The sequence below is a fragment of the Scyliorhinus canicula genome, chromosome 5, assembly GCF_902713615.1.
Source record: "Scyliorhinus canicula chromosome 5, sScyCan1.1, whole genome shotgun sequence".
Classification (NCBI taxonomy): Eukaryota; Metazoa; Chordata; class Chondrichthyes; order Carcharhiniformes; family Scyliorhinidae; genus Scyliorhinus; species Scyliorhinus canicula.
Window position 1 is genome coordinate 27,656 of NC_052150.1, and position 27,091 is coordinate 54,746.

General features: G+C 46.3%; 1 protein-coding gene across 2 annotated transcripts in view; it reads left to right on the forward strand.

Moving 5' to 3' along the window:
- The first annotated feature begins 16,168 nt into the window (after window positions 1-16,168).
- The window catches only part of LOC119965739 (brain acid soluble protein 1-like), a 153,390-nt gene continuing 142,467 nt past the window's right edge, over window positions 16,169-27,091 (forward strand). Inside the window, exon 1 of one of the 2 annotated variants that reach the window (XM_038796504.1) lies at window positions 16,169-16,351. The gene's annotated coding sequence lies outside the window, so the exon portion shown is untranslated. Of the gene's footprint in view, window positions 16,352-16,907; window positions 17,108-27,091 lie in introns of those variants that run through there. The other variant, XM_038796502.1, reaches the window with a different exon arrangement.

Genomic DNA, 27,091 nt, shown 5'->3' on the forward strand with positions numbered 1-27,091 from the left:
TGGAGAGAAGAGGAGGTTAAAACAAGAAGACGGGCAGACTCCATCAGAAATTTGGATACCTTAATTCTTAGACAGTGTCCGTTTCTCATCATCTGGACACCTCAAATATTTGCGTCCATCAGTTCCGTTAAATCATTTCCTCGAAGGGGCTCATCACTTAAATCACCACTTTCTCCTGGTTGCCACACTCGTGTCTGTGGGCGGTAGCCGCGTAGGCCTGTGGGTGGTCCGATTCGTCATGTCTTACCAACCTGTAGGAATTGTCACGGTGCCAAAAGTGAGTATCGGGGTTGTCGTGTGACGGTGTGTAGCCGGGAACTGGTACTGGAAGTGGAAGCAACGTTGTCGTGAGCAGGGGTAGGAAGAGTCGGTGGGCGGAGACGGTCGCACAAGCGGTCAAGAAAATCCAAGGCATGTTCCAGGGGCTAGGGTAGCTGATGGTGGGGAGGTCGCTAGGGATGGTAGTCAAATCCAGGAGGCTCTCATCAGAGTCAAGTACAAGGTTGAAACCTGTGAGTATGGGCGGAGTCGAGGGGAGAGTGTCGTCCTGAGTGGTGTAGGGTTGGAGCGGGCATTGGGCTGAATCGTCAGTGGGCAGAGCATCATCCTCTTCCATTTCCAAGGCTAAGTGGTGGGCGTGGCTACGTTATGATCCGTAGAGTTTGAGCTGTTTGATGCGGAACCAACCAGTCTTTCCATTGGGGTACGCTATCTTGTACACAGAGGGGCTTACTTTGTCAGAGACCTGCAAATTTAGGGGCTAGGAAGGAGCTGGGGTTGTACAACGAGATCATGACTTGCTGGCTGACTGTATACTCTATGGGGTGAACCTTTTTGTCAAAGCTGGTTTTACTCTGCTTTTTGCTAGCGCCTATTCGGATGGTGGCAGCTAGTTGTGCCACTTCAATGTTCTCTGTGACCTGTTGGACTGCTTTTTCGTGGTGAGTGCGGTGACTGTGGGATTTGCCAAATCGAGCCCTAATAAGTATTCAATGCCTTTCATGGGTCTACCTGTCATAGGATGTGGGGGGTGAAACCTGTGGAACTGGAAACTGTGTTCCTGCTAATCATGAGAGCAAAGGGTAGTACCGTGTCCCAAGTGGAATTGTTCTGCTGTACCATCTTCCCAATAGTCGTTTTTAAAGTGTGGTTCATGCGCTCTACTATGCTGCTGGACTGGGGATGGTAGGCTATGTGAAATTTTTGTTTGATACTGAAAATGGTCATATCATTTGGCATTACTCTGCCGGTGAAGTGGGAACCTTGATCTGACTTAATGCTGTGTGGAAGACCCCAGCGCGTAAAGATCTATTGGGTCAAAATTTTAGCAATGGCCTTTGCCATGTTTGATTGTGTGGGGAATGCTTCGACCCATTTTGTAAATGTATTGCTGATGACTAGCAAGTACTTGAAACCGTTTCTGCAGGGGGGGAGGGGACCAATGTAATTAATTTGCAGATTTGTGCAGGAGCCTTCTACAGGTCGGGTGTGTCTTAATTGTCCCTTCTTTGCATAATATTCCGGATTGCTCTGGGCGCAAATTAGGTAATTGTCTACATAATGTGTGACATCGCTTTTTAATTTGGGCCACCAGCACAAGGGTCTTAAATGGGCAATGGTTGTGTCTATTCCCTGATGTCCATGTCCATCAGAGAATTGATACATTAATTGGTTTCTGTCTTGGGTGGGGACCACATAAATTCTGTCCTTTAACACTTCCGTCCTGTAATGTGAGTGTGTCCTTCCATTTATCATAGGGGGCTGGGTCGGTGCCGTTTAGTACCTGTTTAAGGGAGTCGTCTGCTTTCTGTGCCTGAGATAAATCCTCATTAGTGATTTGGGAGACCTGGATTGAATGTATCTGTTCACACTCAGGGGGTTGCCAGAAGTGACCAGAGTGTGATCCAACTTTAGCTAAGGCATTGGCCTTACGATTCCCAGGGATAAGTGTGGTGATGGCTCTTTACTTTAATGATGCCGTATGTGCGGCCGGTGGTTTTCTTATGAATATGTTTCAGGAGAGGGGTGGATGGTAGGGGTTTTCCGTGGGCGGATACAAAACCTCGAGATTCCCATAGGGGGAGGAATTCTGTTAGACTGTTGCAGACATACAAGCTGTCGGAGTGTATGTCTGCAGGCATTGAAAGGAGTCTGGGTGATCAATTACCGTATATACTCGCGTATCCTTCGATCTCGCGTATCATGCGACCCCTACATTTTCGTCCCCAAAACATGATTTTATGGTATACCTCATGTATCATGCGAGTCACTTTTTTGGAAATCTGAAGAGTAGTATTCTGATGGGAAGATGGGAAGAGTGGTTTCTGCTGTGAAAGCTGTTCGCGATTCGAACAGCTTTCCAGGTGGCTTTACTAGCGTCGTTCAGCCACTTGCCGTTTCCATTCATAAAAACATGAATGGAAACGTCAAGTGGCTGAACATCTTCCCATCAGAATGCTGTGGTCAAAATCTGAAGAGTAGTATTCTGATGGGAAGATGTTCAGCCACTTGACGTTTCCATTCATTTTTTTATGAATGGAAACGGCAAGTGGCTGAACGACGCTAGTAAAGCCAGCTGGATGCTATGTGACTTATCTTGGCCAGCATTTCACACCCGCGATTTTTGTACCTCACGTATCATGCGACCCCCGAAATTTAGGCTTCAAATTAGGGCTCAAAAGTTGCATGTTATGCGAGTATATACGGTACATAAGCTATGGCTGCCAGTTCGGCTGTCTGCGAACCCAAGTGGCCGCGTAATTTTAAAGATACCTCTTCTAGTGGGCGACCCTGTGAATCCTCCAAGTAAATCCTGCATCCTGTGATTCTTACTCCATCTTCAACAGTGGAGCCATCTACATATATCTTTACTGTGTCCCCTGTGTCTTGGGAACTTTGTGTCTCACCGTTTACATGTGGTTGTAACGATTTGGGAACAAGGGGTCCTGTGGGGTGTGTGGCTGCAATCATCTGGAATTCGTGTGAGGTCCCTGCTTATTGTAAATTGTCTGCTAAGCGCGTGTGGGTCTTGGTGCGTTTCACAGACATATCCCTGCGAGCTGCTCTGATCTGGCTAACCGAACCAGCCTTTAGTTTGCCGCCTAACAACAGTTGGGTGGGGGTGTGATTGTTTAATATCGGGACTGGGTTGAGGCCGGTAATGTAGGCAAAGTACTGGACGGCCCAAGCAAGTGTCGTTCACAGGCAGAAAATCCTTGTTCTACGGGGTCTAAAACTCTAGAAGCATAGAACATAGAACATAGAACGATACAGCGCAGTACAGGCCCTTCGGCCCTCGATGTTGCACCGACATGGAAAAAACTAAAGGCCATCTAACCTACACTATGCCCTTATCATCCATATGCTTATCCAATAAACTTTTAAATGCCCTCAATGTTGGCGAGTTCACTACTGTTGCAGGTAGGGCATTCCACAGCCTCACCACTCTTTGCGTAAAAAACCCACCTCTGACCTCTGTCCTATATCTATTACCCACAATTTAAGACTATGTCCTCTCGTGCTAGCCACCTCCATCCGCGGGAGAAGGCTCTCGCTGTCCACCCTATCTAACCCTCTGATCATTTTGTATGCCTCTATTAAGTCACCTCTTAACCTTCTTCTCTCTAACGAAAACAACCTCAAGTCCATCAGCCTTTCCTCATAAGATTTTCCCTCCATACCAGGCAACATCCTGGTAAATCTCCTCTGCACCCGTTCCAAAGCTTCCACGTCCTTCCTATAATGAGGCGACCAGAACTGTACGCAATACTACAAATGCGGCCGTACTAGAGTTTTGTACAACTGCAACATGACCTCATGGCGGAACTCAATCCCTCTATCAATAAAGGCCAACACACCATAGGCCTTCTTCACAACCCTATCAACCTGGGTGGCAACTTTCAGGGATCTATGTACATGGACACCGAGATCCCTCTGCTCATCCACACTGCCAAGAATTTTACCATTAGCCAAATATTCCGCATTCCTGTTATTCTTTCCAAAGTGAATCACCTCACACTTCTCCACATTAAACTCCATTTGCCACCTCTCAGCCCAGCTCTGCAGCTCATCTATGTCCCTCTGTAACCTGCAACATCCTTCCGCACTGTCTACAACTCCACCGACTTTAGTCTATCTTTACCTTAAAAACATGTAATGAAGGAGCCTCAACTGCTTCACTGGGCAAGGAATTCCATAGATTCACAACCCTTTGGTTGAAGAAGTTCCTCCTAAACTCAGTCCTAAATCTACTTCCCCTTATTTTGAGGCTATGTCCCCTAGTTCTGCTGTCACCCGCCAGTGGAAACAACCTGCCCCTATCTATTCCCTTCATAATTTTAAATGTTTCTATAAGATCCCCCCGCATCCTTCTAAATTCCAACGAGTACAGTCCCAGTCTACTCAACCTCTCCTCATAATCCAACCCCTTCAGCTCTGGGATTAACCTAGTGAATCTCCTCTGCATGCCCTCCAGCGCCAGTATGTCCTTTCTCAAGTAAGGAGACCAAAACTGAACATAATACTCCAGGTGTGGCCGCACTAACACTTTATACAATTGCAACATAACCTCCCTAGTCTTAAACTCCATCCCTCTAGCAATGAAGGACAAAATTTCATTTGCCTTCTAAATCGCCTGTTGCACTTGTAAACCAACCTTCTGTGACTCATGCACTAGCACACCCAAGTCTCTCTGAACAGCGGCATGCTTTAATATTTTATCGTTTAAATAATAATCCCGTTTGCTGTTATTCCTACCAAAATGGATAACCTCACATTTGTCAACATTGTATTCCATCTGCCAGACCCTAGCCCATTCACTTAACCTATCCAAATCCCTCTGCAGACTTCCAGTATCCTCTGCACTTTTCGCTTTACCACTCATCTTAGTGTCATCTGCAAACTTGGACACATTGCCCTTTGTCCCCAACTCCAAATCATCTATGTAAATTGTGAACAATTGTGAGCCCAACACGGATCCCTGAGGGACACCACTAGCTACTGATTGCCAACCAGAGAAACACCCATTTATCCCAACTCTTTGCTTTCTATTAATTAACCAATCCTCTATCCATGCTACTACTTTACCCTTAATGCCATAGATACATTCTGGGGAACAGACCGGGAATGTGAGTGGCAAATGCAGATGCTTTGAGCAGACTTCGCCTCCCGAACACCCCGTCGCTAATACCGAAAGTAGAGGAGACAGTTATGAGTCTAAATTTTTTGGACACCCTACCAGTAGACGCACAACGTATTCGGTTGTGGACGCAAAAAGACCAAGTTTTAGCCAAGATGAAGCATTTACTGCTAACAGGGGAACTGGAAAGACCAGTGGAGCCCCAGATGCACCCATACTGGAGCAGAAGGGACCAAATAACCGTTGAAGACGATATCCTATTATGGGGAGCCCGGGTAATAGTCCCAGCTCAGGGCCGTCGGACAATCTTAACCGAGTTACATCACGGACACCCAGGGGTGTCTAAAATGAAGATGCTAGCTCGAAGCTACGTTTGGTGGCCAGGATTGGACACAGACAAAGAAGCCTTGGTACGTCGGTGCCAGGAGTGCCAACAGGGGCAAAGAGTGCCATCAGCTGCACCATTGCACCCGTGGGAATGGCCAGGCAGACCGTGGACCCGCCTGCATATTGACCACGCCGGCGATATTTTGGTGATAGTGGACGCCCACTCCAAATGGTTGGACGTCCACCGGGTAAACACGGCAAGCACAGCATCGACAATCAAAAAGCTCAGGGCCTCGTTTTCAACACATGGACTTACGGAGGTATTGGTGTCGGACAACGGAACGGCATTCACAAGTGGGGAATTTGGGAAATTCCAAAAAGAAAACGAGTCCGCCACATCAAAATGGCCCCTTACCATCCAGTGTCCAACGGCCTGGTGGAGAGAGCGGTCCAGACACTAAAAGCGGGATTCAAGAAGCAGCCGGCAGCGTCAATGGACACCAAGCTCTCCCGCTGGCTGTTTGATTACACGACCACACCGCATTCCACAACGGGTATACTGCCAGCTGAACTCTTAATGGGAAGGCGGCTGCGAACGAGGTTGAGTCTCCTTTTCCCAAATTTAAGGGGGAAGTGGAGAAACAGCAGGAGGCCCAACGCAGGGGGCATGATAATAGTCGGCAGCAGAGACATTTCCAGGTGGGGGCACCGGTTTGGGTCAAGTATTATGGGAATGGACCAACGTGGGTCAAAGGCACGGTAGAGTCCCAAAGAGGGCCCATATCCTATGAAGTTTCGATAGGAGGTAAGGTGCTGAAGAAACACCTAGACCAAATAAGGGCAGCGGAACCACACCTGGAGGCAGGCGAAGCAGGACCGCCTCAAGCTGGGATAGCCCAGACAGAAAAGATACCCACACCCCAGCCCCGAGCAATTTCTCCAGGGGGGGGGGTAATGATCTCCAATTAGCATTATTAGTTGGCCAATTGGAGTATGAGCTCCCTCAATGATAGCTCATTGAAGGGGCCCATATAATCACGTGTGTAGTCTTTGTGATCCAGTCTGAAGTTGACTGGACTGCTAGCAGCACTGTTGGAGCTGCTCTTGTAAATACTTATTGGCAATAAATATTGGTGTGGTGACGGGACCCCTCCCTCCTGTGGATTATTACATCTACCATGAAGAAGGTCAAGCACAGCAGATGCATGGGAATACCACCGCCATCAAATTACCCTCAAAACCAGACAACATCTAGACTTGGAATGATATCACCACTGCTTCATCGTCACAGGGCCAAAATTCTGGAACTTCCTTCCTTTTTTTTTGAAACTCTTTTTTTATTGGCTTTTCTCATATTTATAAACAGTTGTTGTGATTATACATTACATTTTTCTTTATTTTACAGAGGTTTATTTTGTCCTTCATTTAACTAACTTTTTGTACGTTTTGTTGCCCTCTGGATCGGTCTATGATTTCCCCCCTTCATCCCCCCCCCCCCCCCCTCCCCCCCGCCCCCCCCATTGGCTTCAACACCCTTCTTCTGCTCTTATGGTTTCCCCACCTTCCTTCCGCTCCCCCCCCCCCCTCCCCACCCTCCCCCCCCCCCCCCCCCCCGCCTTGGGTCCTTGGGTTGCACAGTCCTTTGGTTCCCCATCTATATATTTTTTTCCCTTCGCTTACTCCTCATTGCTGGTCTCGAACAGGTTTTGGAACAGGCCGATGAACTGCCCCCAAGTATAGAGGAAGCCTTCCTTTGACCCTCGGATGGCGGACTTAATCTTCTCCAGTTGGAGAAATTCCGAGAGGTCAGCGAGCCAGTTTGCAGCTGTGGGTGGTGCTGCCGATCGCCAGCCAAGCAGGTTCTCCAGCGTGCGATTAGGGAAGCGAGGGCATTGGCTCCCTTCCCCATGTGTAGCTCTAGCTGCTCCGATACCCCGAAGATTGCCACTATTGGTCATGGCTTCACCCTCACCCCCACAACCTTGGACATTGGCTTGGAGAAGGCTGCCCAGAACCCAGCAAGCTTGGGGCAAGCCCAAAACATGTGGGTGTGGTTGGCTGGGCCCCTCTGGCATCGCTCACATTTGTCCTCCACCTCCGGGAAGAACTTGCTTATTCGGATTCTGGTCAGGTGCGCTCTGTGCACCACTTTGAGCTGCATCAGGCTGAGCCTTGTGCAGGAGGAGGTGGAGTTCACCCTGCTCAGTGCTTCGCTCCAGAGTCCCCATCCTACCTCTGTCCCCAGTTCGCCTTCCCACCTTTGTTTTGTCTCATCCAGTGGAGACCGGGCTCCGTCCAGTATATTTCCCCACATAGCCCCCCCCCCTTCTCGTTGCTTGTGCCTATCAGGTCCTCCAGTAGTGTGGTTTATGGGACCCCGGTGTACCCTCCTGTCTCTTTGTGGAGGAAGTGTTTTATTTGGAGGTGTCTCAATTCCTGTCCTTTTGCTAGTTTCCACTTCCTCGTCAGTTCGTCCAGTGTTGCCAGTCTGTGCCCGACATAAAAGTCCCCGACTGTCAGTGTGCCCCCGTCCTGCCTCCATCTTTTGAAGGTGGTGTCTAGCATGGCTCGAGGGAATCTGTGATTGCCGCAGGTGGAGGCCATGGGGGACATTTTGGTTATCCCGAACTGCTGTCTCAACTGGGTCCACGTTCTCAGCGTGGCCGCTACCACTGGGCTCGTTGTGTATCTTGCTGAGGAGGATGGGAGTTCTGCTGTAGCCAGGGCCCGGAGGGTTGTTCATTTACAGGATGCCTCCTTCATTTGTACCCAATCTGTGTCGGGTTCTTGTACCCATCCCCTCACTCTTTCTGCCGTTGCTGCCCAGTGGTAGTATTGTAGGTAAAGCCAAGCCCCTTTTGACTTTTCCTCTTTGCAGTGTTGGTTTGGGAATTCTCGGGTTCTTATCCCCAAACACATGCCATGATTAGACTGTCTACGTTTTGGAAAAAGGCCTTGGGGATGAAGATCGGTATGGATCTAAACAGGGAGAGGAACATTGGCAATACGTTCATCTTGATCATCTGCACTCTCCCCATTGAGCTTATTGAAACAAGGTTCAGAAGCACAAAGTCCCTTTGTGCTTCTGATTTCCGAAGCATTTTTCTATTTAGAAAATCGTCTATGCCTAAATTCCTCCTTCCAAAGTGCATAACCTCACACTTTTCCACATTGTATTTCATTTGCCGCTTCATTGCCCACTCTCCTAGCTTGTCCAAGTCCTTCTGTGGCCCCCTTGTTTCCTCAATACTACCCATCCCTCTACAGATCTTTGTATCATCTGCAGGCTTAGCAACAGTGCCTTCAGTACCTTCTTCCAGATCATTAATGTATATTGTAAAAATGTTGTGGTACAGACCACTGAGCACACCACTAGTCACCAGCTGCCATCCTGAAAAGGGCATCTGTAATGGCACAGATGCACCTGAGTGCCGATGCGTGTGAGATGCCGGACAGGTCCCCACTTGGCGACTGGAACAACCCCGCTGCATAGACGTTCAGTGCAACCGTCACCTTTACAGCCACCGGGAGCGGGTGTCCTCCCCATTCCCATGCGGTGCCAGGTGTGGCATCAGGTGGTAGATGTGTCCGACAGTCTCTCTGCTCATCCGCAGTCTCCTCCTGCATGCCCGGTCCGGGAGGTCCTCAAAGGACATGCAGTTGCGGGATACGATTGTCCTCATCTGGCGACTCCTTGGCACCTCCTCCTCCTCCTCCTCCTCCTCGTCTTGTCAGGCGGCCGGCCCTCCAGCCTGAGTGGTTGGCACCTGCCCCTCTGCGGCCCGCTCCTCTGCTGCAGCCTCCACCTCCTCTCCGAGCAGCCCACTAGGCTGCATGCAGGGCAGTGGCCGTCAACTAGGCGGCCAACATCGCTGGTTGATGACCGAACATAATTACCTGCAGGGGGTCAGGGGAAAACATGCCATCATGGCGCATATACCCATGCACAACCAGGTACCGGGGTTGCCCAATTGTCCCCGGGTGCCCCAGCCACGCATGCCCCCCCCCCACCCCCCGGCCCCATCGATGCCCCCAGTCCTGGTGCCCATCCCTGGTGCCAGGCCCACTGTTTCATGGAACTGCCCTCACTGGGTGCTGTCGTTGGTGTGGTCCTGGCTGACCCCCCTGGTGGGTGTCACCAGTGGAGTGGCTGGCCGGGGATATGGGGGGGGGGGTGGTCGGGGATGGGGGGGGGGGTGGCCGGGGATGGGGGGTGTCCGGGGATGGGGGGTGGCAGGTGATGGGGTGTGGCACCCACCCATACGGCCATTTTCTCTATGTCCACCCAGGGGCCAAGGTGGGTGGCCAGCAAGGCGACTGCTGTAATGGCACTCGGTGCGTGGGCACTGCCCCTATCCTGTCGGGGGCTCCGCGGCTGCTCGACTGTCCTCCCCTTCCCCTTTCCCCACAAATCACGGCCGGAGTCCGATGCCAGAGCCTGCAGTTCTCAACTTCTAGCTCCTCTCGCAGCTGCCTCAGCCAGCACGCAAGCTTCACGATTTTTTATCAAACACTAGAAACGCGGTGTCAGGAAAACGGCCCATCCAAGGCTCAGAATCACTGAGGACCCGGAGAATCTGCCGTCAGGGCAGTCCAGACCGTGCAGCCTGCACCGTGATTTTGTTGATTTCGGGAGTCCGGAGAATGCCGATTCGGCTCAAAACCAGCGTCAAGCCCAATTTCGGCGTCGGAGCCGATTCTCCGGCCAATCACATTTCGCGATTTTGGCGTGATGTCACGGAGAATCTAGCCCAATATTTTTACTCTCATCACTTCCCATTGAACATGGCCAGTGGGCAAGAGGCCCCACCTGTTGTGAGCATCAGAAAAACATTTAACTTGTTTTTCTTTATCCTGAATCAAGTCTTAAATGTTCCTTAATAAATGATTCTTGGTTTACTTGTATTGCAGTCTTTCTTCCTTCAGTATTTCCTTTGAAATCAAATAGGGTTTTGCTATTCTGACTTGATCATTGGGGGTGTCAAGAACAAGCCGGCATAATCACTGGGCCAGTGGGGTGAAGTCAGAAAGCACTACTTCACAAAACCGGCAATGGAAATCTGGGACTCTGTCTTTCGAAAAACTGTATTGTTCAGAGATTGATTGAAAATCATCCAGTCTGAAATGTATATGTATTTAGTCTTAAAAGATACTAAGGGTTAAAAAATCAAGGTGGAGTTAAGATCATCCCTTACCTAACTGAGTGAAGGAACAGGCTCAATCGACTAAACAGCCTCCACTTGTTCCATAGCTATAGTGTAATATAGAACATACATACAGCACATAATGTATACATACAGCACATAATGTATTTTTTTATCTCTTAAATGCTGCACATATTATGCAGTTTCCTGCTCAGCAATCCACTTCAGTACATTTTAATTTTCTCTACAGCAATTTGAAAAACAGCCTCCGTGGCAATCAAGGAATATTACACAGTTGCAAAGCCAAATAAAATTATAATGTACTCATGGTGGAATAATATTAATAGGAGGAAATCCTCAAAAAACATTCTCATAATTATGCGATTTGATGTTCAAGTGAACAAGATGGGCTGTTTGCCATCTTTGTAGTTACATTACAATTACACAGAAAGTGTTTTCACTGCTGATGGAACCATCAATTCACTGGACACGTGCTTTAAGATATGAACAGTGGTTTTAATCTACTTACTACAGAGCCAGCCTGTTATCTGTTGAACTCTCGATGAACTGGCAGGCGGGCTCTGGACAAGGGTATTTATACAGCAGTCCAGGGGGAGGAGTCGTGGGCAGAGCAAAGGGTGGAGCCCTGTACAAACTCCTGAGCATTCCCAGAGCTACTCCCCCTAGTGGCTGGATAACGCTACTGCGCTTACAATGGTATTGGTAAATACAGTGTGAATTACTAAGTTACATTCACCACAACTGCATTTTAGTAAAATAGGAATATTAATACAAAAGAAGACAAGGATCCATCTTGTTCACTTTCCACCATCCTTGTAGTCACATGATGATAATGATAATGAGCTATTGACCAATCACAGTGATCAATTTCTATCAATGAGTCTACAAAAGACCTGAGCTGAGGGGTGGGTCTTCCGTTCTGGAATATAAATTGAGTAGTAGGAATGTAAATGATAATGACATCCACTCTAGTCAATCTCATGATCTTCAGCTCCACCTTTCCATCTTACCCTCATAACCCTTGATTTTCTTATTGATTAAAAATATGTATCTCAGCCTTGAACATACTTAACAACCAAATCTCCACAGCTTTCTGTGGTAAAGAATTCCACAGATTCACTATCCTCTGAGAGAAGAAATTCCTCCTCATCTCTGTTTTAAAATGATGACCCCTGGCTCTGAGGTCATGCCCTCTGATCCTAGACTCTCCCACAAGAGGAAACACCCTCTCAGCAACTACCCTGTCAAAGCTCCGCTGAGAATCCGATTTGTCTCAATAAGGTTGCCTCTCATTCTTCTAAACTCCAATGAGTACAGGCCTGGCCTACTGAACCTCTCCTCATAGAAAAATCTCTCCATACCTGGGATTAACCTCGTGAATCTTCTCTGGACTGTCTCCAATGCCAGTAAATATTTCCTTAGATAAGGGGAACAAAACTGTTCACAGTATTCCAGGTGTGGTCTAATCAGTGCCTTGTATAGTTTTAGCGGAACTTCCCTATTTTTATACTTCATTCCCTTTGAAATAAAAGCCAACAATCCATGTGCCTTCCCTATTACCTGCTGAACTTGCATGCTCGTTTTTTGTGATTTATGCACTAGGAGCCCCAAATCCCTCTGTGCTGCAGCTTTCTGCAGCCTTTCTCCATTTAAATAATATTCAGTTCCATCAAAGGTGCTTTTCTCGTTTAACTAAAAAAGATGTTTGTGAGAGCTGGACCTACAGTGAATTTTATAACAATGGCATACAAGGTGCCATTAAAACTCAACTCAACAGCATGAATTGTTGAGTTCATAAGTTCAATGAATACAGGCTCAGATATTGGAGGTGCATCTAGATCACCATGAAATAGTGCTGCAATGCTTCTTAACAAAGGTTAAGGAATCGTTCAATGTGTGTGTGAAAACTTGTTCAAAACTGGCTGTAGCAACGCTCCCAACCATATGGCCAATTCATGCTATGCAGACTGCATAATCTTGGCAGGTTAAATAATTGGCATAAATTGGCATTGTAATGATATGTATATAGCCAGGTTAGTGAAGGGTTAATGATTACATCCCTGTGTAATTCAAACAGTAGAGGGCACCACCACTTCTCTGTATATAAATAAGACCTCAGGGAATGCTGGGTAGTGTTAGTGAAGGAGAAAGCAGGAGAACTGCACTAGGAGGAGATTAGATTAGAGAGAGTTAACATGAGGTAAGATCATAGCATTATGAGTGACTATTTAGATTATTGATTACTGCAAGACAGATTCACTGTTACTTTATTATTATCTGTAGCTCAGTAGTGTGTGCGAACCTCATTTAATTAATTGTTATACAATGAATTAGTTTTGTTTCAATCTAATGATTGGTGGATTCTTTGTCATCAACACAATGGACCATTCTGGAAGAAAAGACAAAGAACACAATATCTTACCACCAAGGGTAATATAACAGGCATGAATGGGCATTTTTCTGGTTGTCAGGATGTGACGAGTGGTCTGCCACAGGGATCAGTGCTGAGTCCTCAACTTTATATAATTTATATAAATGATTTGGATGAAGAGATTGAAAGGATGGTTGTTAAATTTGCTGATGACACAAAACTAGGAAGGAAAGTAAATTGTGAAGAGAACACAAGGAGGCTACAAAGGGATACAAACAAGTTAAGTGAGTGAACAAAGATCTGGCAAATGGAGGAGAATGTGGGCAAATTCTCCATTTTGACAGGAAACATGAAAAAGTTTATTATCTAAAAGGTGAGAGATTTCAGAGATCTGGGATTCAGAAAGGTCTTGGTGTCCTTGTTCATGAATCACAAAAGACTTGTATACAGGTACAGCAAGTAATTCGTTTTTTTGTTATTTACAGCACAGAAGGAGGCCATTCGGCCCATCATGTCTGCACCGGCTCCCAAAAGAGCAACTTAGCTCATCCCATTCCCCAGCCCTATCTCCGTAGCCCTCCATATCCATCACTTTCAAATATATATTCAGCTCTCTTTTGAAAACTCCCATGGAATCCACCTCCACCACTCTCCCAGGCAGCGGATTCCAAACCTCAACAACTCTCTGAGTAAAGAAGTTTCTCCTCATCTCACTCCAAGCTCTCTTGCTGACTATCTTCGAATTGTGACCCCTAGGAAAGCTAATAGAATGTCATTGCATATTGTGAGGAGAATTGATTACAAAAGTAGGGAGGTTAAGCTTCAGATGTACAGGGCAGTTATGAGACCACATCTGGACGTTTATACGCAGCATAGGTCTCCTTATTTAGGAAAAATGTGTTAGAAGCAGTTCAGAGAAGGTTTACCAGACTCATACCAGGAATGGGTGGGTTGTCTTTTGTGGAAAGGTTGAAGAGGTTACATTTGATCCACTAGAGTTTGGAAGAATAAAAGGCGACTTGATTGAAACCTGTAAAATGCTACGGGGTCTTGACAGGATAGATGTGGAGAGGATGTTTCCTCTTGTGGGAAAGTCTAGAACAAGGGGTCACTGTTTAATAATAAAGGGTCGCTCTTTTAAGATGGAGATGAGGAGATTTTCTTTCTGTCCGAGGGCTGAGTGTCTCTGGAACTCTCTTCTTAAAAGGCAGTGTGGAATAATGGCAGAGTATTTGAATATTTTTAAGGAAGAGGAAGATAAATTCTTGGATTAACAAAGGAATGAAAGGTTATCAGGGTTAGGTGGGCATGTGGGGTTGAGGTTACAATCAGGTCAGCTGTAATCGTATTTATTTTTTAAATTTAGAGTACCCAATTCTTTTTTTTCCCCAATTAAGGGGCAATTTGCGTGGCCAATTCACTTACCCTCACATCTTTTTGGGTTGTGGGGGTGCAGACACAGAAAGAATGCGCAAACTCCACGCAGACAGTGACCCAGGGCCAGGATAGAACCCGGGTCTGTTGATCTTTAAATTCTTCACCCGGTAGTCTGGCTCAATGAAATGAGAGATGGATTTGTAGGTATAGTATCATTTAATAATAAGCAACTTGCAAGGCTGGCTTACTAGTAGAACTCCAGAACACACAGCCGCCTCCTGTGAGTTCCACAGCAAGAGAGACAGAAGACAAAAGGGTATCTGCTGATGTATTCAAACTCACAGTAAGATTCACATATAAGCTTCCCATTGGTCATTCTATACACCTCCTGACCTGGCCCTATATCCTAATTGGTCACTTTGCATTGTAACCCCAGCATCCTTTTCACCATGCTCACCATGCGGCTACCCTCCCCCGAGGGTCTCAAACAGGCTTTTGCTAAATCCCTTTGTCCTTTGTCTGTGAGCTCACTACCATCGAACCGGCCCTATTATCTATACTATTTTAACTAATAATCCTATTTTTATCACATTCATTTATTCATTTCCTCAGGTCCTCTGCGCCGTGAGGCAGCAGTGCTGACCACTGTGTCACCATGCTAGCCGTGATCGTATTGAATGGCAGAGCAGGCTTGAGGGGCCGAGAGGCCTATTACAGCTCCTAATTTGTATATTCACATGTATGTATTACTATGCAATAGCAATACGAGTGGAATTCTCCACAAACAGGGCACCGCCATCAAGCCAAAAAGACGCTCAAATTAGTAATGTGATAAAAGCAAATTTCTGCGGATGCTGGAATCTGAAACCAGAGAAAATGCTGGAAAATTTCAGCAGGTCTGGCAGCATCTGTAGGGAGACAAAAGAGGTCATGTTTCGAGTCCAGATGACCCTTTGTAATGTCATATATGAATTTCAGTGATGCCAGATGTGTAGGTGGTACATCCAAATGACTGGCAGATCTTATCAAACAGCACATACCTTTGGCTATTTGCAACAGGTAAAGTATTGACCAAACCCACCCAACTTTTGCTTGAAAAACTCAAAATGTTGTGTCTAACATTAGATGTGATTCTGCAATTAGCAGCACTTGATAAACAATCCTGAGCGCGCTCAGAATTATACTGAAACCAATTTAAGATTATCAGTTAGACTCGCAGTGTGATCACTTACACATGCTAGAGGCCACATATACTCTGGGAGCCTGTCCTTTGCAAACAGGAGGAGCATGCCCAAGCATTGTGCAAAAGTTTGGGGGACAGCCACTGGATGGTTCATTCTCCATTGCAACACTTTCACCAATCAGAGTCCACTTGTCAATCAATCAGCAGTTTCTTCTCCTGCAGTGTAAATTGTTGTTCCCTTTACTGATGGAAATCTTGCAATCTGTTCTGATAATTGAAGATACAAAACTTCTGTCAGCAATACTGAAGTTTGGCTCTGAGCACTTAGTTTAAAAACTCAAATTGATGGTATTAGATTCACTATTTGAGAACTTTGCCTTTTACTCTGGTTCTATAACCGTCCATTTATACTCCATTTGTTATCATCAACTGTCTCGGGTATAGCATTTATGTGCATATGTGTGTGTCTTACTGGAGAGTGCACATGAGATTCCAGTGCAGGCAGTTCCCATGGAGACAGGAGCTGATCTATATTCAGTTCACACGCACTGGCTGCTCGGGTTGCCGCCTCAGTACATTTTCTCTCCAATTGGAACATGCCAGGGTCCCTGACCAGCCGAAAGAATGGAAATGTTGAACTAATGTGTGGTCAGTGTAAGCGAGCAACTGAGAAACTGGAATTGAAAAAAAACTATCCCTCCCCCCCCCCCCCCCAGCAAAGCTGCAGCAAAACTTCCACCTGATTGCAAAATCGATATTAGTCATTGGATATTCAAGATCAATTGGTTCTGGTAAGTTTATACTTTATTGAAGTTTCATGATGTAAGATTTTATCCCCTTACTATAACTTCTTCAGGTACAATATTTTCCTCAGTGACAGAATCGGCGCTTTTTCAACAAACATTGCAGAGGGCGCCAAAGAACTTCTGTGAACAGGAATGGTTTCATTGATCAGCCTCTGGTTTCATCCATGCTGGGAATTTCACAGGAATTGTTGCTAATGTAACAGCAGAAATCTCCCCTCCCTCCGAATACTTGGCAAATTCATTGGGAAAAGATCAATTCGCCTTCAGGCGCTGGCACAGTGAAATCCTCAATTCAAGGGTTAAACACAATTATTACAGTAAAGACACATTTATTACACCAAACAGGCAGATTTCACTCCGAAAATTAATTCCATCGGATTTATTTAAGTAACATTAACATTTCAGGGATTAAACTGAAATTTGATCTTCGGGTGTATATTCGTAAAAAAAGACTGCGTGCCAAATCATAATTAAACGATTTATTAAAACTATTTCAAAGCTGACTATTTTAAGGTGTAATTTGGAAGTGTTTAAATAACACGTGATGCGGTCCCTGTGTGACAGCGCCATCTCACAACCATCTGATTTTACAAATGGGCTAAGGTACTCGGTTGGTGCACTCACTCTCCGGTGAAATGCAGTAGAAACAGCGCCGCGTCAAACCCGCACTCCTGCTGCCATTTCGCAGACACACAGAAGCACTTTCAGTTCTGCCAGCAGAAAGCGGCGCTGCGAATAACGGTAAGAGACGGAGCTGCTGCTTCTCGTGGTATAAATGCAGCGTTTGTCTGTCTGTCTCAATGTTAAAGGGTTTGATCTGTTGGGCGATGGGAGGAAGCAGCATTTTTTAAAACAATGAATTATTGGTGAGAAACACGAAGTGCAGCCAGTGTGTTGGGGAGGGGGGGAGTGGGGGCGTTTTCTCGGATTGTGGGTGCGATGCAGAATGACTGATTTTTAAGCTGAACTGCAACAAGCTGTTCCTTTTTGTCGAAAGCTTCACTAAGGTGGTGAGATGTGGAAGGGTGCAAGTCAAGTGTTGTTAATGTAACTCAGTGCAGATAGCGTGTGAGCGAGCGACAGGATAAATACCACTTTATGTTTTATTAGTGAAATCGATGCAGCAACAAAAAGGACGACATCCTGTTCAACTGATCATTTCATTGTCATCACTTTCTTCCCATGAAAATTGCCGAGGTTTTAATTTAATATCAGCTCATCTCAACATCTAAACCTTTTTAGATTTTACATCCAAACACCATTATTTCAGGTAGTGAAGAGTTTTGTCTTTGTCAATTCTCGCTAAGCAAAGAGTTACTATTCAGGAACTGACTATTACTATTTAGATGAAAGCTGTGGTTTTATCAGTGTTATGAAGGAATTTACTGAAAATGATTCACATCTTTCAGGTCGAGCACATCTGGAAACGTTGTACCGCCCGGAAGGTGCACACACCATCTAATTTGGGGGAAAATGCATTTTGTAATGAAATTGAAATTATCTTAAATTCTACACATGTGTATTGCATCAATGTTGACATTTTAGGATCCAGTGTTTTTTTTTCTCCGTAAAGAGTTGGTATTTTGATATTTCTCCGCACACTTTGCTGATGAGGCTGCAGTGGTTGAATGCAGACGGTAATTCATTCTCTTTGTTTCTCCTGACGCATGCGCTTTACTGCAGGGTGGGGACCAAGGCATCTCCATAAATCATCCTGACATTTGTGTCTATTCAGTAGGACAATAGAAATTGTTACCCGATTAAATTCCATAATTCCTACATTTGTTACTGATCTTGTGGTTTGAACGCTTTTCTTCTTAATTCAATAAACATTTACCTATGATCTACAATGAAAAAATAAGCCTGCAGAAATGATCAAGAGAATAAAAAATGTTGAAACCACAAGACTTCAACCCAGACAAGCCTGGAGGTGTAGTCTGGCACTAACATAATTCCAGAGTCTTTAGGGAAGGGCTGTAAATGTATTGCAACAACCATTTGAAACCTTATTGAAGCAAATCTCGTTTGCTTCTTTTTCAGCTGTTGTGTATAGATCTTTCTGTAGAAATAATATTGATGCAAAAATATGTGTCCCAAAAGGTGCTTTTTGATTTTGGTGCGACAAATATGGTTGGACCAAAAAGACATTGGAGATGGATGAAGTTGCCCTGTTGTGTGTTCCTTCCATTACCGTCTCTGGTAAGCATGTAGCTTGTCAGAGTGAAACATTTTATGATCCACAAGTCATTTTGAGGCGAGGCACAAATTCCCTAAACGTTCTCTAGACTAGTTCCAACTGGTTATATAGCCTTGTAAATATTGGCCATCATTAAAAAAAGTGTTTCGATTTCACAAACATTTTTATAATTCAAATTATGCCATTATTTTGCAATAAAAGTAAACTTTGTGAGCACATTCCTTTAAAATCACAAGCGTTTAGCCCTATTTTCATTGACATGTTGGCTAGCTTACACAGCCAGTCCTCAGTTTATTCCTCCTCCAACCTTGCAATGTTAGAGGGGAAAAATGCCTGGAAATATGTTTTAAAAAATCCTTGGCTAAATTCTCTGAAAAAACTATATTGCTCCTCTGTGAAATTCTGTTCTGTTTTGACTACATAATAGCGTAGCAACAAATGCAGTTGTCAATCATTTTTGTTTCCGAATGTAGTTTTGCAGCATGTTTTGCATTGTATATTATCAGAACATAAGAATTAGAAGCAGGTGTAGGTCATTTAACTCCTGGAATCTGCTTCATTATTCAGTTTCTACATAGATGGAGAAGAGGTTCTTTTAATACAATCTGCACTTCAACTTCTTATAATGACCAGAATCCCAGAATAACACAGCGCAGAAGAGGCCCTTAAGTCCATTGAGTCTGCACTGATGCATGAAAAACACCTAACCTGCCTATCTAATCCCATTTCCCAGCACTTGGCCCATAGCCTTGAATGTTATGAAATGCCAAATGCTCATCCAGGTACTTTCCCACCCTCACAGGCAGTGCATTCCAGGCCATCACTAACCTCTGGGTAAAAGATATTTTCCTCATGATACACCATCAATAACACATGATGAGTAATGAACGTAACTGAGGCTTTAATACACTAAACAGCAGGCCTCCTGACCCCTGATCCCAAACTGGGTCGGAGGCGGGGACTTGCCACCTTTATACATAAGCCCGAGGGGAGGAGCCACAGGCGGAGCCAGCCTGGACAAGCCCAGGCATGCACAGTACAATACAATGCAATACCGAGGTTTACCACATTCACCCCTTTTTAAAAAAAAGTCCGGCAGGGTGAAGAGGTCTTAAAGGTCAAGTCTGTCGGGGGCCTTGACCTTCCGTCGTGATTGCCACAGTCCCGGCTGTGGTGTGGGCGCCGGTGTCAAGACCTGCACGTCCGGGAGCGTGTTGTCTTCTTCTTCACCCAGATGTTGAGTCGGCGAAGGGGGGGTGGTGCTTGTCGCCGGTGAGCCTGTGGGTGTCAGTTCGTGAGGGGGGTGGGCAGCACGGTAGCATTGTGGATAGCACAATCGCTTCACAGCTCCAGGGTCCCAGGTTCGATTCCGGCTTGGGTCACTGTCTGTGCGGACTCTGCACATCCTCCCCGTGTGTGCGTGGGTTTCCTCCGGGTGCTCTGATTTCCTCCCACAGTCCAAAGATGTGTGGGTTAGGTGGATTGGCCATGATAAAATTGCCCTTAGTGTCCAAAATTTCCCTTAGTGTTGGGTGGGGTTACTGAGTTATGGGGAAAGGGTGGAGTTGTTGACCTTGGGTAGGGGGTAGGGTGATCTTTCCAAGAGCCGGTGCAGACTCAATGGGCCGAATGGCCTCCTTCTGCACTGTAAATTCTATGAAAGACGGTGGGGGGTGGTGGTGATAGTCGCTGGAGAACCTGCAGGTGCCATATCCCGAAGGGAGACCATGGCCTGCCGCCCGTCCTGGTGTTCCACGTAGGCATATTGTGGGTTTGCTTGGAGGAGCAGGACTTTCTCAATGAGGGGGTCGGTTTTATGGCTCCTCGCATGCTTCCGGAGAAGGACGGGCCCAGGGACTGCCACCCAGGACGGAAGCGAGACCCCGGAAGTGGACTTCCTGGGTCAGGGAAACATACGTTCATGAGGAGTCTCATTGGTGTCTGTCCACAGGAGTGACCGAATGGAGTATATTGGAGAGGACCTCCGGAGAGGACCTCCTACCAGCGGGAGACTGGGAGACTTCTAGACCGTAGGGCCAGAAGGACGGCCTTCCAGATCGTCACGTTCTCTGTCTCCACTTGTCCGTTTCCCTGGGGGTTATAGCTGGTCGTCCTGCTGGAGGCAATGCCTTTGCTGAGCAGGAACTGACGCAACCCGAACAGGGTGAAAGGGCTGTGCAGGGCCTTGCTGAGGGAGGCAGAGGTCATGTCAGAGCAGGGGATGGCGAAGGGGAATCTGGAGTACTCGTCAACGATGTTGAGGAAGTACACGTTACGGTCAGTGGAGGGGAGGGGCCATTTGAAGTCAATGTTGAGGCGCTCAAAGAGGCGGGAGGCCTTTACCAGGTGTGTTCTGTCTGGCCGTTAGAAGTGCGGTTTGTACTCCGCGCAGACCTGTCAGTCCCTGGTCACGGACCTGACCTCCTCGATGGAGTAAGGCAGGTTGCGAGCCTTGATGAAGTGAAAAAATTGGGTGACCCCCGGGTGACAGAGGTCATTGTGGAGGGCCCGGAGTCGGTCTACCTGTGCGCTGGCACATGTACATGGAGAGGGCACCTGGGAGTTCATTGAGCTTCCTGGGTCGATACAAGATATCATAGCTGTAGGTGGAGAGCTTGATCCTCCACCTCAGAATCTTGTCATTCTTAATCTTGCCCCACTGTGTGTTATTGAACATGAAGGCAACTGACCGTTGGTCAGTGAGGAGAGTGAATCGCCTGCCGGCCAGGTAATGCCTCCAATGTCTCACAGCTTCTACTATGGCTTGGGCTTCCTTTTCGATGGCGGAGTGTTGAATTTCGGAGGCATGGAGGGTACGGGAGAAGAAGCCATGGACCTGCCCGCCTGGTTGAGTGGAGCGGCCAGAGCAAAGTCCGACGCATCGCTCTCCACTAGGAATGGGATGGACTCATCCACAGCGTGCATTGCAGCCTTGGCAATATCTGCCTTGATGCAATTGAAGACCTGAAGACCAGTCGGGCCTCAGCCGTGAGGGGAAAAATGGTGGATTTGATCAGGGGACGGGCCTTGTCTGCATAATTGGGGACCAACTGGGCATAGTACAAAAAGAAACCCAGGCATCTCTTCAGGGCTTTGGGGCAGTGGGGGAGGGGGAGTTCCAGGAGGGGGCACATGTGGTCGGGGTCGGGCCCTGGGACTCCGTGTTCCACGACGTAGCCGAGGATGGCTAGGCGGGTTGTGCGGAAGACACATTTTTCTCTATTATAGGTTAGGTTCAGGAGTTTAGCAGTGTGGAGGAAGCACCAGAGGTTCTCGTCATGGTCCTGCTGGTCATGGCCACAGATGGTGGCATTGTCTAAGTATGGGAACGTGGGCCACAGCCCCTACTGGTCAACCATTCGGTCCATTTCTCTTTGGAATACCGAGAGCCCGTTGGTGACGCCGAAGGGGATCCTGAGGAGGTGGTAGAGGTGGCCATCTGCTTCAAAGGCAGTGTATTGGCGATCCTCCGGGCGGATAGGGAGCTGGTGGTATGCGGACTTCAAGTCGACTGTGGAGAAGACTCGATACTGCGCAATCTGATTGACCATGTCAGATATGCGGGGGAGGGGGTACGCATCAAGCTGCGTGTATTGGTTAATGGTCTGGCTGTAATTGATGACCATCCGGTGCTTCTTCCCAGTCTTGACGACCATCGCTTGGGCTCTTCAGGGGCTGTTACTGGCCTCAATGATCCCCTCTCACAGGAGTCGCTGGACCTCCAACCTGATAAAGGCCCTCTCCTGGGCACTGTATCGTTGTCTCCGAGTAGCGACGGGCTTACAGTCCGGGGTGGGTTGGGCGACCTTAAGAGTTGCAAGGCTACAGACGGTCAGGGGAAGCAGGGGTCCGCCGAACTTTAAGGTACGGCTCTGGAGATGGCACTGGAAGTTGAGCCCCAGTAATAGGGCAGCGCAGAGATGGGGAGGACGTAGAGCTTAAAGTTAGTGTACTCTACGCCTTGTACAGTTTCTATTGTGTGGAATCCGGAAGCCAGGGGGATTTTCTGGGTCGCGGGTAAAATTGGGAGGGAGCAGCGCCTTACCGTATCTGGGTGTATGAAGCTGTCTGTGCTCCCGGGGTCGAAAAAGCAGGCCGTCGCGTGCCCGTTGATCCGGACGGTCATCGTGGACTTCGCGAGGTGGTGTGGCCGGGACTGGTCGAGTGTGATGGAGGCAAGCTTCAGAAGGCAGTTGGTAGGCCAGTCACAGGTAGCAGCGGCCAGCGTACGGTCGGGCGAGCTGGGCTCCCGGGAGGCTGCGGCGTGGTCCCAAGATGGCGGCCCCCATGAGCTGCCCGTGGTGGGTGGCATCGGCGATGGCATCGGCGTCCAAGGTGACGTCCCCCATGAGTTGCCCGTGGTAGCGGCGATGGTGTCCAAGATGGCGGCTCCCGTGGGTTGCACATGGTGACCTAATTGAAGATGGTGGCGAAGATGGCAGCGCCCACGGGTCGCACATGGCAGGTGGTGCGGCAGCTGGGGGCGGCCCTGACAGGCAGCGCTGCTGGGCCTAGAAGCTTTAGGAGGAGATCGGGCCTGGCAGGCTTTTGCAAAGTGGCCCTTCTTCCCACAGCCGTTACAAGTTGCGTTCCGTGCTGGGCAGCGTTGTCTGGGGTGATTACTTAGGCCGCAGAAGTAGCACCTCGAGCCCCTGGCGTTGGCGGGCCGCTGCACGACGCAGGCTTGCATCGCACCTGGGTTAGTTGATGGCTGCGCCCACGAGGGTGCTGCGTGGTTGGAGGTGTCGGCCCCTATGTTCTGGGAGGCCACCTCCAGCGAGTTGGAGAGTTGTACTGTCTCTGGGGGGGTCGAATGTCCCCCCTTTGAGTAATCACTGGCGGATATAGTTAGAGTTCATGCCCGCGACATAAGCGTCCCTGATCAGCAGCTCCACGTGCTGGGTAGCCGATATCACCTGGCAGTCACAGTTCCGGCAGAGTATGTGCAAGGCACGCAGGAAATCGCAAGTGATTCCCCAAGGCGTTGCCATCTCGTGGCGAGGAAGTGCCTAGCATACACCTTGTTAACGGATTTCATGTATTGTCCTTTTTAGCAGCGTTATTGCCTCCGCGTACGAGGGGGCGTCCCTGATGAAGAGAAAGTCTCTTGGGGCTCACCCGTGCGTGGAGGATCTGCTTCTTCTGGAGGTCTGTGAAGTCTTCGGTGAAGGATACGAGGTACGCTTCGAAGCAGCTTAGCCAGTGTTCAAACGTTTCTGTAGTGTCGGCTGCCTGTGGATCCAGTTCCAAGCGATCAGGCTTGAGTGATGAGTTCATCTTTAGGAGTTTAGTGTATTAAATTGATACACCATCAATAACACATGAAGAGTGAATGTAACTGAGGCTTTAATACACTAAACAGCAAGCCTCCTGTCTCTGGACCTGAACTGGGTCGGAGGCGGAGACTTGCCACCTTTATACATAAGCCTGAGGGGAGGAGCCACAGTCGGAGCCAGCCTGGACAAGCCCAGGCATGCACAATACAATACAATGCCATACAGTGCAATACCATGGTTTACCACACCTCAAATCCCCCTTAAACCTCCTGCCCTTCACTTTGAACTCCCTTTTACCCATTTAAAAAAAAATCAGAAATATATATCTCCTTCTTGAAACCATTTAGCGACTCAGATTCTACCACATTGTGGGGTAGTGAGTTACACAAATTCACCACCCTCTGCGAGAAGTAGTTCCTCCTCATCTCAGTTCTAAATTTACTGCCTCTCAACCTATATCTGTGATCTATATCTGTTAACCTATATCCTAACATTCATGGACATTTCTTAAAACTGTTTAAAATCTCTACTATAAATCTGACTGCTTAAGTAGCTTCATGTTGAACAAGGAGCGCTTAATATATTTTGCAGTAATGGCATTTAAACTTCTCTGCAAAGGATGCAATTAACCTCTCACTGGGTGGAACTCCCAGGATATAGGTGAATGCTCCCCTATAACTCTGACTTTCAAGTTAACTTGATGCAGATGATCAAGAAATGGGTAATTGCTTTGGGACACAAGATAAATGTTGCTCCAACCACTAACAGTACTACTAAGTCATGCTTTTATCTGTCAAAAGAAAGTATAGCTCTGACTACTGATGGATTAGAGGATGCTGCTCTGCAAATGAAAGAGTTGACATAAACTACTTAATCGACAAGTTTTTAAGAACTAAATCCAGTAACCCACATATAATGTTTGTGTTTTCATTAAGTAATGAAAAATCTAACTGCACTTCACAAAACCAGGTGTTGGGAATGCCAGGAATGTTGTGAAGTCTACCTCAATTACATCTGTATGCAAAGCTCATTGACATCTGCAGAATTACATGGCAGAGTAAAGTTCAGCATAACAGTATGAAAAGTGGCCCATCTGCCTCTCCAACAATTGTTTAGTAATATTTGTCAGTAAATTGTAAGATCGAAATAAACCCAGAGGATGTAATGTGTTTGCCTCCCTTTCATTCTTTGGATTCTGCCTCTGCCACTACGGCGAATGTCTGTGGCTGTTAACTTTAACTGTTTGTGAGTTAGTATGTTCAAACTAGTCCATTAACAATAGACAGATGCGGTTGGATTGTCAACCCTTTTCAAGACTCCAGAGCAATGTTGATGCTTAAATAAAACCTTCCTATTTATGAGTGGACATCAGAAAGCTGCACCTCAGCAGTCAGAGTTTCTAATATGGCAAAGGCAAATTCCACAAAATGGCTTTTAGAAATTGTATTGTCACAGAATCGTTACTGTTTGTTTGTATTGAGCAGTTCTCTGGCTGAATCAGCTTTCTGGAGAATAGCATATGGGGAAACCTGTAACTTTTCAAATATTGGCTCAGCACAGTTTTTTAAATATAATTGTGCTGTGAGTGATACTACAATTAGATTCATGAGAAATTAACCCTTGTTACATTTGTCGACCGCTAAATTCTGTTGTTATACCAACAAACATAGAAATCAAACTGTAGTGAATGAAATAAATTGGTTTCATTTTTCCGACTTTCTATTCACAGTCTCAGAACATTTTCGTATTGGTTAACCGTGGTTTATGCCAATGCCTTAACTGATTTACTTTGGCTTATGTTCGTGCACCACTGGCAATTAAAGGTAGAGTATTGCATTTTTGGAGCAGTTAGCAATCAACCTTTGTAAATGCTGGTGGGGTTTGAACTTAAGATCCATGAACTCGGACAATGCTCGGCACAACATCGAAGGCCGAAGGGCCTGTTCTGTGCTGTACTGTTCTATGTTCTAACTTAAAACACAAAAAAAATAGTATTCTTCAAAATTCTAATTCCGGCTCAGAGAATGACCCATTCTGCTGTATTGCAGGACTGCAAAACAAAATTTCAAAGTTTCAAGGATTGTTTAATTCCTTCCTGAGAGCTGCCAGATTGTATTGACATTCCTTATTAAAGTATTAGCATGCCATGGACACTTACTGCAAATATATTTCAGGCCTACATCGTCAAAATCTTCCAGTGTTTCCAATTGCTTGTTATCTTCACGCAAAAAGTTTATTCAAAAATGTTATAATCAGCATCTCCTTCCTGTAACAGCCTCTCCGAACAGGTGCTGGAATGTGGCGACTAGGGGCTTTTCACAGCAACTTCATTGAAGCCTACTTGTGACAATAAGTGATTATTATTATTTCTATTTTGGCATTAATAAATTAGCAGAAAATCCCAATCAAATGCCTGTAATGTTTAAAAATAGTCTGAAATTAAGTTAGTTTCCAAATATTTAAAATACTGCGTATACTTTCTAAACATCAGGAAAAATTGTCAAGAACTAGTTTTGCAAAGTAAATGTTTATGGCTTGTTAGTTCTGCAAGCTAACCTTATATTAAGTTGGATGGAAATTTGGTGATATATTAATGTGTACCATATAATAATAACTGTAATCTTCATATGCATTTTAATTGTAGCAATATTATTAAAAAACAAACAATTTTATGATTACATTTCAATCTTCTGACACTTTTTCAATAATTTCCTTTTGCACACTTTTCAATATATTTAGGATATTTTTAGTAAATCTATTATTTATTATTATGATATTACCCATAGGTACAAAAGGTAACTTTTATAAAATCAAATAATTGAGTTTGAATGTTGAAATCACAATGTCAGCTCACTATCTTTCCCATAAACATTGCTTAATTGTCTTTGGTTAACTAAGTATTCCAGACACCTAAAATGGAGAGACAACATTTTGAAAATGTATAAAACATGATGGTACTCAAGATAATTTTATTACCAATCCTGAGTTTCTTTTACAAATGTTCTTGTAAATGGTTATCCTTCATGATTTTATCCTGTAAATTTGTTTAGAACTATTGGCATTATTTTCTGTAAATTTATGACATGTACACAAAACCCTCAACAGAAATGATCTGACAATGGTAACGGTCTGGGTTTACTGATCTTCCTTTCAGCTGTCTTTGCGCAGGTTGGGAAGTTAGGTGGTCCATGCACAGGCTGGGAAGTTAGGTGGTCCATGCACAGGTTGGGAAGTTAGGTGGTCCAAGCACAG